Genomic DNA, 13,248 nt, shown 5'->3' with positions numbered 1-13,248 from the left:
CGCTCTTCCCTCCGGAAATGGAGTGTTTGAAAGATCACCTTGCAGGCAGACGCAAGGCTCTTACTGGCATGGGAGCCTTGATCTTGGGTTTCCAAGCCTCCTAAACTGTGAGGCAGACATTTCTGTTTATTACACGTTCCCAAGTGTTCTGTTATAGAAACAGATTGAGACCATGACCTAATACTGGGATCTATCCTGGAGAATTTTCCACACATCTTTAAGAAGATAACTTCCGATGTTATTGGGTGGAATACGCTGTGCGCATCTGTGGAAGCTTGGATGAGGACGGGTCCAGAGAGTCTTATATCTGATGGGTCCAGAGAGTTCTTGCCACCATGCCTGTGGTCTGTCATCATGAACTCTGAAACCATAAACCCAATTAAATGCTCCCTTTTATACGTTGCCTTGGTTATAGCAGCCTGTCACAGAAACAGGAAAGTAACTAAGACATTTCTTAGGTCCATGTACTCCCCAGTGGTCTTCAGACCACCTGGTTCCTCACCAGACATCTGTGTGAATGTCCTGCTACCGAAAGCAGGATGCTGAGGTCTGGTAGGATTTCTGTGGAGCTGCCTCTCTTCCTTCAGTTCTGTCAGTGTTTCCATTTCGGTGTTCTGAGGTGAGGAACAAACAGATGCACAACTGTCGTGTCTTTCTCATATACTAGCATCTTCAACATCAAGTTTCTGACCTAAGGTCTATCTTGCTGATGTAAGTATAACTACCTCTGCTCTATTTGGTGATATCTTTTCCTGTCTCTTTAGCTTACTTATGCCATTAAATCCAAAGTGAGCTTCTTACAGAGAGCATATAATTTAGCTTTTTATTTTCAAATCCATTAAGCTATTATATGTCCTTGGATTGATAAATTTAATCCTTTTACTTTTAAAATAATCAAGGATCGGGAAGGTTTTGCTGTTGCACTTTCTTTTTTCTTTTTTTTTTTTTTTCAAGACAGGGTTTCTCTGTGTAGCCTTGGCTGTCCTGAAACTCAAGGCTGGCCTTGAACTCACAGAGATTCGTCTGCCTCTGTCTCCCTGAGTGCTGGAATTAAAGGTGTGCACCACTACTGCCCGGCTGCTCTGCTGTTGTACTTTTAATAACTGTTTCTCTTTTCTCACAGCTCTTCTATACATATTCTCTTTGTTTTTGTATTGATATACTGCGGATAATCTTTTTCTCTTTTAACTCCTACAAGTATTCTCTCAGTCTTTATCACAGAGCTTACCACAAATATGGCTGGCTGACTGTGGTAGTATTTTATTCATTGTATTTGTATTTTAATAAATAAAACTTGCCTGAAGAACAGAGTGTAAAGCTAATCCACTAGAGGCCAAGGAGTGTTGGCACACACCTTTAATCCCAGGGTTTGGGAGTCACACACCTTTAATCCCAGCACTAGGAAGGTGGAGACAGGAGTGATATGGCTGGGCAGAGAGAGTAATATAAAGGGGAAGAGACAGGTGGTGTAGGAGATTCTTTTGTCTGTGTGTTGCTTTTATTGGTTAATGAATAAAGAACTGGCTTGGCCTATAGCATGGGAGGAGGAAGGCAGAGTCAGAGAGACACCTTGGAGATGCTGGAGTCAGATGCTGAGAATATTACCCAGTAAGCCACAGCCATACGGCAATATACAGATTACTAGAAATGGGTTAAATTAATACGTAATAGTTAGCCAGTAAGAAGCTAGTGCTAATGGGCCAAACAGTGATTTAATTAATACAGTTTCTGTGTGATTATTTCAGGTTTAAACTAGCTGGGTGGCCAGGAACCAACAAGCGGAACCCTCTATGCAATACACAGAAACTCACTGGAGTGTGGAGTCTGAGGTTTGGTGGAGACATAGTACAGTCTAAGCAGTCTGAGGATCACCCCTTCTGTCTGAGCATTGGTAGAGGTAAAAGGTCTCTCTAGTGGCTTACTGCTCTGCTTTTCTGGTCCTCAGATTTAATCCCTATATCAGTCTCTGGATTTTTATTATTCGTGATATATTGTGGGTTATTTTTATCTCTTTTAACTCCTACAAGTATTTTCTCTATTGTTACCACAGAGCTTACCACAAATATGATGGTTGATTGTTAAATAACTTAAATTCAGAAATATGGGAAAGCTTAACGTTTTACTCCACTATCCACACATGTATGTCCGTGGCATGATTTGCATGTATTTTTACATTGTAGGCCCATTCATCTACCTCTTGGTCATATATTTAGAGTACTTTTGTTTCTCTCTTTGGTGAGACAGTTCTAATGGTGATGACCATTTTCACTTGTGTTTTCAGAACAAAGACTATACTGCTTTTGAGACAGTTTTATTATGTACTTCAGAATGACCTTGAACTGTGTAGCCCAAGATATTCTTGAATTTTTAATCTCTTGCCTCAGTCTCCTGTGTGCTAGGATTATAGGCATGTGACCAACCCTCCACCAGTTTTGTTTTTTTGAGACAGGGTCTCCCTGGTTGTACTGGAACATGCTTTATAGACTAGGCTGGCCTGAGAGACTGATCTACCTCTGCCTTCTGAGTGCTGGGATTAAAGGTGTGTCTCCACCACCTGACTCTCTGCCATTTTTGAAGGGTTCTTTTCCCAGGTATGTTATTTTTGATTATCAGCCCTTCTTTCTTCCTTCCTTCCTTCCTTCCTTCCTTCCTTCCTTCCTTCCTTCCTCCCTCTCTCCCTCCCTTCCTCCTTCTTCTTCTTCCTTCCATTACTTTGACTGTCTAGCTCACACTCAAGTGTTCTGTAAAGTTTCCATTAGAAATTCACTCAGAATCTTATAAGGTTCTCTTACACATTAAGCATATAATTCAGCAGTATTCAGTATATTCTCATTGTGGTGGAATCAATCCCTAAACCTTTTTTAATCTTGTAAATTTAAAATTCTGTATCCATTAAGCAATTACTTCCCATTTCCCATCTTTTATTAGACCCTGACAACCATAAACTGCTCTCTTCCATGTGGATTTGACTATTCTAAATACCTCATCTACATGGGACCATACAATTTTTTTTCTTTTTAATGTCTATCATATTTTACCTACCATAAACTCCTTAAATTTTATCTATTTGTAGCCTGTGTCAGAATTCCCTTCCTTTTAAGATTTGAATAATATTCCAGTGTACAAATATGCCAAAATTTTGTTTATTCAGTCATCTTTATTTTTTTTTAAAAAAATATTTATTTATTATGTATACAGTGTTGTTCTGCCTGCATAAATGCCTGCAGGCCATGTGGTTGCTGAGATTTGAACTCAGGACCTCTGGAAGAACAGTCAGTGCTCTTAACCACTGAGCCATCTCTCCAGCCCCATTCATCTTTATTTCAATAGTGTTTCACAGTAATAAGCACAATGGGCTTGAGATGTGGCCCTCTTGGTAGATTGCTTACCTAATATATTCAAAGTCTTTAGTTTGATATTCAGCATCGTGAATAATTGTGCATGGTAATGTCTGTCTAGGCTAAATAAGATTCCTTTATTAAAAAAAGAGAAACAAGAAAAAGAATATATACACAAGTGCATAGAAACATATACAAACTCATAAGAAAACAGAGCATTGGCTCACATGACTTCCTCTCATCCTTTGGCTTTTGGGAATAATGTTGCTGTGAGCATATACATGCCCACCTACTCACGTTCTGTGGGACGCAGATAGCCAGAAGCAGGGTTGTTCCCCCTGGGATCCTTAACTTAAAGTAAAGGACTCTGTGTTGAGAAAGACAGATGGACAGGCAGTCTATTGGATTTGTGTCACTGGCTTGGCAATTTAAATGAAGTCGTCTTATTTAGCAAGAGGACGGCGGGTAGGGGAGGGTGGCCAAAGAAGGCAAATCTAAGAATTCAAGACCAGTCTTGTTTACACAGTGAGTCCCAGGCTAGTCAAGACTACACATCGAGACCCTGTCTCAAAAACAACCAAACAACCAGAACAAATCAGGACAAGAGAGTTTTATGTCCTCACAGATTTTGCTATAAAGTCCTCTCCTGTCACACTTCTCTCTCTCTCTCTCTCTCTCTCTCTCTCTCTCTCTCTCTCTCTCTCTCTCTCACACACACACACACACACACACACACTGCCATCCACACTCCTGTGCTGTGCTAATCACGGACATTGAGCACTTCCCAGACTGGAAGCACTCCTCCATCACAGACTTTCCATGCCCTGGACCGAATACCCTTCTCTTTACAGATATAATTTCTCATAATCTGTCTCTTCAAGCTGATGTGAAGGTCAAGTTCCAGCCAAGTAAGGGAAGAACAGCAGTGGAGAGTGCAGACACGCACAGGTAAGCCCCTGAAATGGACTCCATAGAACAGACAGCCACTCAAACAAGGAGCTAGCAAACAACCGAAGCACCAACAGTGAACAAACTAAAAGGTGCTTCATTAGTAAAGTGTCTGCCTCACAAACATGATGACCTGTGTTTGATCATTAGCAAATCAATAATCAAAGACGTGGAAACTGAAAATGAAGCTCTCAGATTGGTAAGGAAATGGGAATGAAGAGAAGACTGACAATGAACACAAATATTTTGAAGGACAGCCAGGTGGCACATGTCTTTAATCCCAGCACTAGGGAGGCAGAAGCAGGAGGATCTCTGTGAGCTCGAGGACAGCCTGGTCCACAAAGCGAGTTCTAGGACAGGCTCCAAAACTACATAGAGAAACCTGGGCAAAAAAAAAAACCTATTATATTGTTTATCGTATACTTACATTGAAAGAAATGTAAGAAATTACCTAGTCTGACATACAAAATAGTGGGTCCCAACTGTGTCCGCAACTCATTTCCCAGACTCTATGAGTTTCTTAGGGTATGTGTCTTAGTTATGTTTTTATTGCTGTGAAGACGCCATGACCACAGCAACTCTTATAAAGGAAAACATTTAAAAATATTTAATTGAGGGGTTCACTTACAGTTTCAGAGGTTCGGTCCATTATCATCATGGCCAGGAACATGGCGGCATGCAGGCAGCTGTGGCGCTGGAGCTGATTGCTACATATTGACTCAGGCAACAGGAAGTCAACCGACTGTCACACTGAGGGAGGCTTGAGCAAAAGAGACCTCAAAGCCCGCCTCCACAGCGACACACTTCCTTCATCAAGGCCATGTGTAGATGTAACAGTAACAGTGCCGCTCCCTTTGGGGGCCAATGTTTTCAGACCACCACAGTGTGTGACAAAGGGCCATTAGAGTAGAAGGTGGCTGCTAACCAGATGGCTTTAAATAAAAAGTAGAGGTGGTGCTGGGGAGTTGGCTCCATCTGCGAAGTGCCTGCCTCACAGCTGAGGACCTGACCTTAATCTCAAGCACCCATGTGAAAATGGCAGACATGATGGGATACCCTTTTTAATCCCAACAATTGGGGAGGCAGCGATAGGAAGATCCCTGGGGTTTTCTGGCTAACCAGTCTATGCTATTTGGCAAGCTCCAGGCCTGAAGAAACCCCGTCTCAAAGAAGGTGGATGGCATTTTTAAATATGATTCCCTCAGTTACTCTCTGGCCTGCAGACTCGAGTGTATAAACCTGGGTATGCACATACACATGCCCTAAAAAGAAAGTGGACAGGAAAGGACCACGGATGCCGGTCAGCATATAGCACTTGCTACCATGTGTAAGGCCTGTGAGCTCAACTTCACTACCAGAGAAGGAGCAGCAGAAGGGGAGGAGTCAGTAAAGTCAGTTTAGAGTAACTCGATGTAAAGAAGAGTCAGCTGTGCTGGCCTGGAAGACACAGCACAGGCCACAACACTGGGAAGGAAAGGAAACAGAACCTCTCTAAGACTTCATGTGAGCATGGGCAGGACAACACCTTGGCTTTAGCTTAGTGAGATCCACACCAGACTCCTGACCTCCAGAAGGTGAGACAATAAACTTACATTACTTCAAACACCGTGTGTGAATGTTTCTTTTTAAAAGTGATTGTTCGTACACATTTATTTCTCTCTCTCTCTCTCTCTCTCTCTCTCTCTCTCTCTCTCTCTCTCTCTCTCTCTCTCTGTGCACACATGCCACAGGACTTGGGTAGAGCTCAGAGAAAAACTTGGGAGTCAGTTCACTCCTCCAACACACGGGTCCCAGGGTAAACTCGGATCGTCAGATGTGGTGGCAAGTGCCTTCACCAGCTGAGCCATCTCACCGGCACAATACATGGTCATTTCTCAGGACAGGACTAGGAGACCCAAACACCAAGTTAATTTACCATCTTAAAGAGGAAACAACTGAAAGCCAAGAACATCAGAAAGCGGGGAAGTTGATGCTGGATTGCAGAGTTTCTGGTCTACCACAAGGCTTTCTTTTCAATCTTAAATGTGTATACAAAGAATTAGAAGATAAACCACTTTCTCCCTCAAATACATACATCTGTTATAGCCAAGACTCTTGGCACATTTAAAATATGCTCCACTGTTTAAAAAACAACAGCTTATTAACAACATTTCTGGAGCATTTCTTGCTTTGAGAAGCAAGCAAGGTGCCACTCTATCCTTTCTCTTGAAGCAGCTCCTTTGGAGCCACTTTCTCGCCTGTCGGACTGGTCAGACTTGTCTCCTGTGCTACAACTGAACCTGCGCTCTCACTTCAGCCTCACTCCGAGTTTTTATTCCCACGAAAATAAACAAGGAATTTCCCCAAAAGGCAAAGCTGTAGATCACTCTGTTCCATGAGAAGTTAATGCAAATGGCAGAGGATGACTATAGTCACTGTCAGGAATTACAGCTGATCACACTCACTCACACGTGATGCGGTCTAAGGTGGGACCCTATGCTACAATACAGCAGAAGATTAACTGAAAGACCATGGAAGAAACCGGAAAAGGAAAGGCAATCCCAACCAAGTGGCATGGAAAGAAACATTTTGGCTAATATAAGAAAGGTGGCAGGGCGGTGGTGGAGCACGCCTTTAATCCCAGCACTCGGGAGGCAGAGGCAGGTGGATCTCTGTGAGTTCGAGACCAGCCTGGTCTACAAGAGCTAGTTCCAGGACAGGTTCCAAAGACACAGAGAAACTCTGTCTCGAAAAAACAAAACAAAACAAAAAAGCCGACATACTCTAAAAACCTAGGTAACAGCATGGCCTCTTGTTGAATCAAGACCCTCGGGAGACATAATGTCTAATTAATTTACTTGGACCTACACAAAGTAAGAGTAAGAAGTATGAACAATGATTAGTGCTTATTCTGGGCTGAAACAAAAGCCATCAAAGAGTCCAGTAGGCCAGGTAGTGGTAGAGTATGCCTTTAATCCCAGCACTTGGGAGGCAGAGACAGGCGGATCTCTGTGAGTTTGAGGTCAGCCTAGTCTACAAAGTGAGTTCCAGGACAACCAGGGCCACACAGAGAAACCCTGTCTCGAAAAACAAAACAACCCCTGCCCTCCCCCCAAAAAAGGCCAGGAAACCTGACTCAGGTTCACATCCCATTTCTAGATTGTGATGATTTTTGTGAATCTGTCATTTTAAATCCCCAGCTTACAATGACACCTAACGACATCTGTCTGACCTGTGCGTGTAAAAATAACATGAAGAGCGTGAAGACAACGCATGGGTGAAAGTCACGGAAAAACCGGGTATGTGAAGGAGACGGTAGCAGGAAAGAGACACCAGGATAGTGGCCAGCAGTGTGATGTGCCCATCTTCTCTGGCAAAGCAAACATGAGAGACCTCTGTCCCACACACGCAGTTCCGTACGCAAGTCCTCACATCCAGTCAGGCCCTGACTCCAGGAACCGTCCTTCTCATGCCCTGACGAGTTAGACACTGGTATCTGCTGCCCAGTCTGTGATGGGTGACCCCCTCTTCAGTCCATCTAGTTAAAATACTCAAGAACAGGCAAGCAATGGTTATTCCCCCATCTCTTACTTTATGTACCAACTGGGATGCTTTTATAAGCAAGTGAAGAAACCTTATCTCAAAGTGGCTTAACCGATGTAGGCTGGGCTATCTCCTAAAAGCATCAATACAAGGGCTGGCTTCACCTCAGCTAATTAATGGGCTGGAAAGAGAGTGTCTTTCGGCGGCAACAGTCTTGGCTCATTTTCCTGAAGTTAATTTCTATCTTGTCTGTCAGAGCACTGCCCTAGGGATGGGGAAGTCAGTCTAACTCTTCATTTCACCTATACTCACTTAAGAAAAACATTTCCTAGAAGTTTCCAGATAGTTCTGCTTCTGTCTTGAGGATCAGAATTGGGTGGGGCACCAGTTCACAGTCGAGCTCTTGCTGGTGATCAGAATGATGGACCAGATCTCCAGTCAGGGAGAGGAGGACAGACAACAGGACAAAACCCAAGCTCTGCCAGCGTGGACTAAACAGAAAGGGATGCCGGAGAAGTGAACAGCAGTGCCTGCTGGACCAGGAAGGCCCCTTTATACCTCCAGGGTCTGTGGGAAACGTGCTGACATTCAAAGTGAAGGCCCTCCACGACCTCGTCAGAGACACTAAGAGCTTCACCATCTCCAAAATCAACTCATCCTTTTCTCAAACTTGTTCTACCTACGCCTTCCCAACCACCTTAATTATTAACAACCCCTTCTACTGTGCCAACATTCCGGAGTCATTACAGACTCCTTTCTTCTTGAATCCTACATCCTAAATCACCAGCCAACCCTGTCCATGGTGCTCCTAAAATACACCCACATTCGAGCCCAGAAGACTGTGTCAAGCTGCGGAGAAGATGGCTGGTCTCCCTGCATTACCGTAAAACCAGCAGTATTCCAGTAACAGAGCAGTGGAGGACATCTGGATGCAGCCCTATGGCATGGGATTGGCTGTCCTCATAATGGGCAAGGACAAGGAATGGACTTCATGCAGCTCCATGGATGACGCATGAATCAAGGAGCCAGACAGATGTGAGAGAACAAGGCAGATGGGAGCAACACAGATGCCTTGCGACGCTGCAGCTGACATCTGGTTTGTGGGCGCGAGAGAATAGCTGCTGTGGGGATGCCCAGAAAGACCCTAGGGGACGTAGTGCAGGCTAATTTCCAGTAGAGATGGTGGGGGCCTATGCCAGAAGAATGCAGACTGGCTTTACTCTGTGTTTCCTGGTGTTAAGAGTCTCTGGACAATAGATGGGCAACTCCAAATGTGTACAATGAGAATAATGTTATAACAATATTAAACTATTGTGCTTTTTAAATGTAACTTTCCATTCCCAAGGTTTTGGTTTGGTTTGGTTTTTGACACAGGGTTTCTCTATGTAACAGTCCTGACTGGATGGGGGAATAGTATTTTCAGGTGTGACTTTTGTTTACGCAGCATTTATTTAACTTTATGAAGCTGTGTTACTATGCCTGTCTAAAACACCCAATGGGGGCTGGAGAGATGGCTCAGCGGTTAAGAGCACTGCCTGCTCTTCCAAAGGTCCTGAGTTCAATTCCCAGCATGGTGGCTCACAACCCTCTGTAATGAGATCTGTAATGCCCTCTTCTGGCCTGCAGGCAGACATTCAGACAGAATGTCCGAGAATACGGTACACACAATAAATAAATAAATCTTTAAAAGAAAATAAAAAATAAAAATAAATAAAACACCCGATTATCCTAATAAAGAGTTCAGTAGCGAGGCAGGAGCTAGGATAGGCAGGGCTAGCAGACAGAGAGGATAAGCAGAAAGAGGGGAGAAAAAGAGCAACAACAAGAGAAGGAGAGGAGGATATCGGGGCCGCCACTCAGCTACACAGCGTGCCACAAAGAAAGACGTAAAGAAAGGTACACAGAATAGAGAAAGATAAAAGCCCTAAAGGTAGTTAGGATAACATAAATTAAGAAAAGCTGGCAACAAAGAAGCCAAGCTAAGGCCAGGCTAAAAATAAGCCTCCCTCCTTGTGTGTGATTTATTTGGGAGTTGGGTGGTGGCCCCCTCCCCTCCAAAATAGTCAAAAGTAAAACATCATACAACACGGCTGTCCTGGAGCTCACTCTGTAGACCAGGCTGGCCTTGAATTTACAGAGATCCACCTGCCATTGCCTCCTAAGTGCTGGGATTAAAGGCATGTGCCACCATAACCCAGTTTCCACTTCCAGATTTAATTTGTGTTGCAAGAAAGGAATACTCACCCCCATGAGGTGGCCAGACAGCTTGTTTAACCTGGGACAGTGCCATCCACACTTGTGGCGAACATGAATAGTATCATACCGTCAATAGCAACCCGTTTGACCCTCCAAAGTCCCAGTTTGGATAAGGAATTGTGGAGCCACCCTATCTAAGTAGTCACTTCTCTGGCTGTGATAAAACCCCATGAACAAGGCGACTTCTATAAGAAGGAGTTTATTTTGGCTTTGGCTCTAGAGGGTAAGAGTCCATCACGGTGAAGTAGAAGCATCTGGATCTGTGAGGGGCGTTTCTCATTCAAATCACCACACCCTATCTCTTATTGATCAAAGGCTTTCTAAATCCCTTTAGGATTCAAAATCCAGAGTTAGTTTTCTTTTAAAAGGGATCACTAAACCCCAGTGGGGCTGGGGTTATTGCCCACTGGAAGAGTCAAGACTTGGACAGCAGAGACTGAGCTAAACCTCAACCGTGGAGAGAGGAAAGATGAAAAGAAAGGAGAGGGAAAAGGAACTTGACTAAAAACCGGGGCCATCACGAAGTCAGAGTGAAAAAAAAAACTTACAAGATAACAAAGAGGTCAGAGCAGAGCTGCTAGAAACTGCTGGAAATGCACACATTTCAGTTCTCTCCTGGGCCTACCCAGGCAGAAGCTGTGGGGATCGCTGAATCATCCCCTGGGCATTCTAAAGCAGGTACATTTGGTCCCCGGGATAGAAAAAGTGAACACCTTAAAGAAGAGAGCTGTAGAGGAAGCATGCGGCCTGAGCAGAGTTTTGGGAGCAAGAGACACAATAACAGAGATCTTGAGAACTTTAGGGGCACCCATGAGACGTATACAGCAGAGGAAAGCAGCAAAGATCCGGGAGCACTGTAACCGGTGACAGGGCAGGTGGGTGTGGAGAAGGTGTGAAGACAGGCAAGGCTGGAGCATTCTGGCCTGTGCCAACCACCCTAACATTTTGAGGGCCCCTGTGAGGATATGAAAATGCTCTGTGTACTGGTAGAGCTGCGGTAGAGCAAAGAGGTGGGACTTGGTGATGGGAGGCAAACGGTCGGAACCTCAGGTGACAGTGTAGGACCAGTCTCCCTGGGGCCAGCACTCTGAGATGGGAGCTGGGCCAGCTGCTCTGCAGCAGAACCGCATGCCAAGGACACAGCTGTCCCCTGTGGGCCTCTGCAGCCGTGGGAAAGGAGAAAGCAGCAGGTAGTGGTGGACAGAGAACTGTCCACGGGAGGACAGCATTGGGGAGAAAGGCCTTGAACTCCATCTGCTGCCTCCTCAGAAATGTTTCTAGTGATACTGTGAGCACGGGTGCTTAGCTCTCCTTGTTACTGGAGCTGTTAAGACCAGAGCCTGGGTCCTGGAAACCCTAAAAAGTCAGGTTTGGCCAGCTCAGTCAGCCATCTTCAATAGGTCATTTAAACAAGTAACAGTGAAATAATAAAAAGTAAATTAATTAATTTTTTAAAAAAGAAAGAAGAAAACAAAACAAAAACACAAGAAAAAGCCCAGAAAACAAACAAACAAAAAACAAAACAAAACAAAACTCAACAACACAAGCTGGGCATATTGGCACAAGTCTTTAACCCTGGCACTCAGGAGGTTGAGGTAGGTAGATCTCTGTGAGGACAGCCGGGTCTATGTAGAGACCCTGTTTCTAAAAGCAAACAACACACTCAAAATAGTCATCATGAGAAAGGTGTTTGAGGTTCTTGTTGTTAACTGTATCCACCATCCCCAGTCATAGGGTGGAGAGTTTGCCAGGACAACAGGACAAGACAAACCAGGAGGATCTTTTGAAGGTGCAGATCAGGAATTGCCTGGGGCTTGGGAAGGGAGAAAGGATTAAGCATGAAGAAACTTGTTGTGCTGGGGAACATGTTTTAAAGTACCCTTTTAGTAGAAGACAGCATCTGAATTTACTCAAAACAAACAAACAAAAAACCCCCCAAAAAACCCAAAACGAAAAAACCAAACTCCCCCGAAAAAAACAACAAAAAAACCCAAAACCCTACACTTAGCAATGGTGAATTTATGATAAGTAAATTATATGTTAATAAAACTTCTAAAACATGAATGACCCTCTGGAGGTGGAACCTCACACACACATATATATGTAATTATATGTGCGTGTGCGTGCGTGTGCGTGCGTGTGTAAAATCAACAAAACCCTTCTCTATAAACAGAGCAGCAGTTATCATCACACACTCTCTGCTAAACCTCTTTTGGTGCTTGTCCTCTTGGTTACTAAGAAGCTGCTTTTGACCACATATAATGGAAATCTAGTTACACTTGTCCAATCAAATGAATTTATCTTTCTTATGAAGCAGTGTCATTAGAAACTTTTGTGTTAGGGGCAGAACTCAGGGCCTCCCTCTTGCCGACCGTCCACTCCACCCCTGAGCCGCATCACCTGCCAGCAGGATCATCCTGTGACAGAGATCTGACTAGGTTAGTTGCCCTTATTTGTAGTTTTTCTTTTCTTTTTTCTTTTTCTTTTTTTTAAATCTTTATTTATTATGTATACAATATTCTCTCTGTATGCCTGAAGGCTAGAAGAGGGCACCAGATCCCATTACAGATGGTTGTGAGCCACCATGTGGTTGCTGGGAATTGAACTCATGACTTTTGGAAGAGCAGACATTGCTCTTAACCTCTGAGCCATCTCTCCAGCCCCTGTAGTTTTGCTTTTCAAGGCTCCAGTTACCGTTGGTCAAGTGAAGTCTGGAATACTAAATGGAAAATTCCAGAAATAATCATTCTTCAGTATTAAAGTCTATGCCTCATTCTGCCCGACAAGGACACGACTCATCCCTCTGCCCAGCCCACGTGTGTTGTATAAGTGGTGAGAGTCACTTAGTAGCGGGCATGGCTTACAGAGCCACCGTCAAGCTCTCCTAGCGACTGTTTACAATGAACTATTACGGAACTGGACCCAAGCTGTGAGAACAGTGAAGCTGGAAACCTGGAAGTGTCGAAGAGAAGGCACAAAGTGTGCTAGGGTGGGATCGGGATAGAGGCCAAGGATGTGCAAGGCCAGGGTTTGAGCCCAAGTCCTGGAGGAAAAAAAGTAAACAGAAGAAGCCACAAAGTGATCCTTAGGCAAAAAGAAGAAAGCGCAAGATATTCTGAAAAAAGAAAAGCCTTATTCACATAACATTTATTATATTTGTTATTAGTAATTGTTAATCTCTTTC

The sequence above is a fragment of the Myodes glareolus genome, chromosome 2, assembly GCF_982192425.1.
Source record: "Myodes glareolus chromosome 2, mMyoGla1.1, whole genome shotgun sequence".
NCBI classification, from domain to species: domain Eukaryota; kingdom Metazoa; phylum Chordata; class Mammalia; order Rodentia; family Cricetidae; genus Myodes; species Myodes glareolus.
This window is presented reverse-complemented; position numbering follows the sequence as displayed.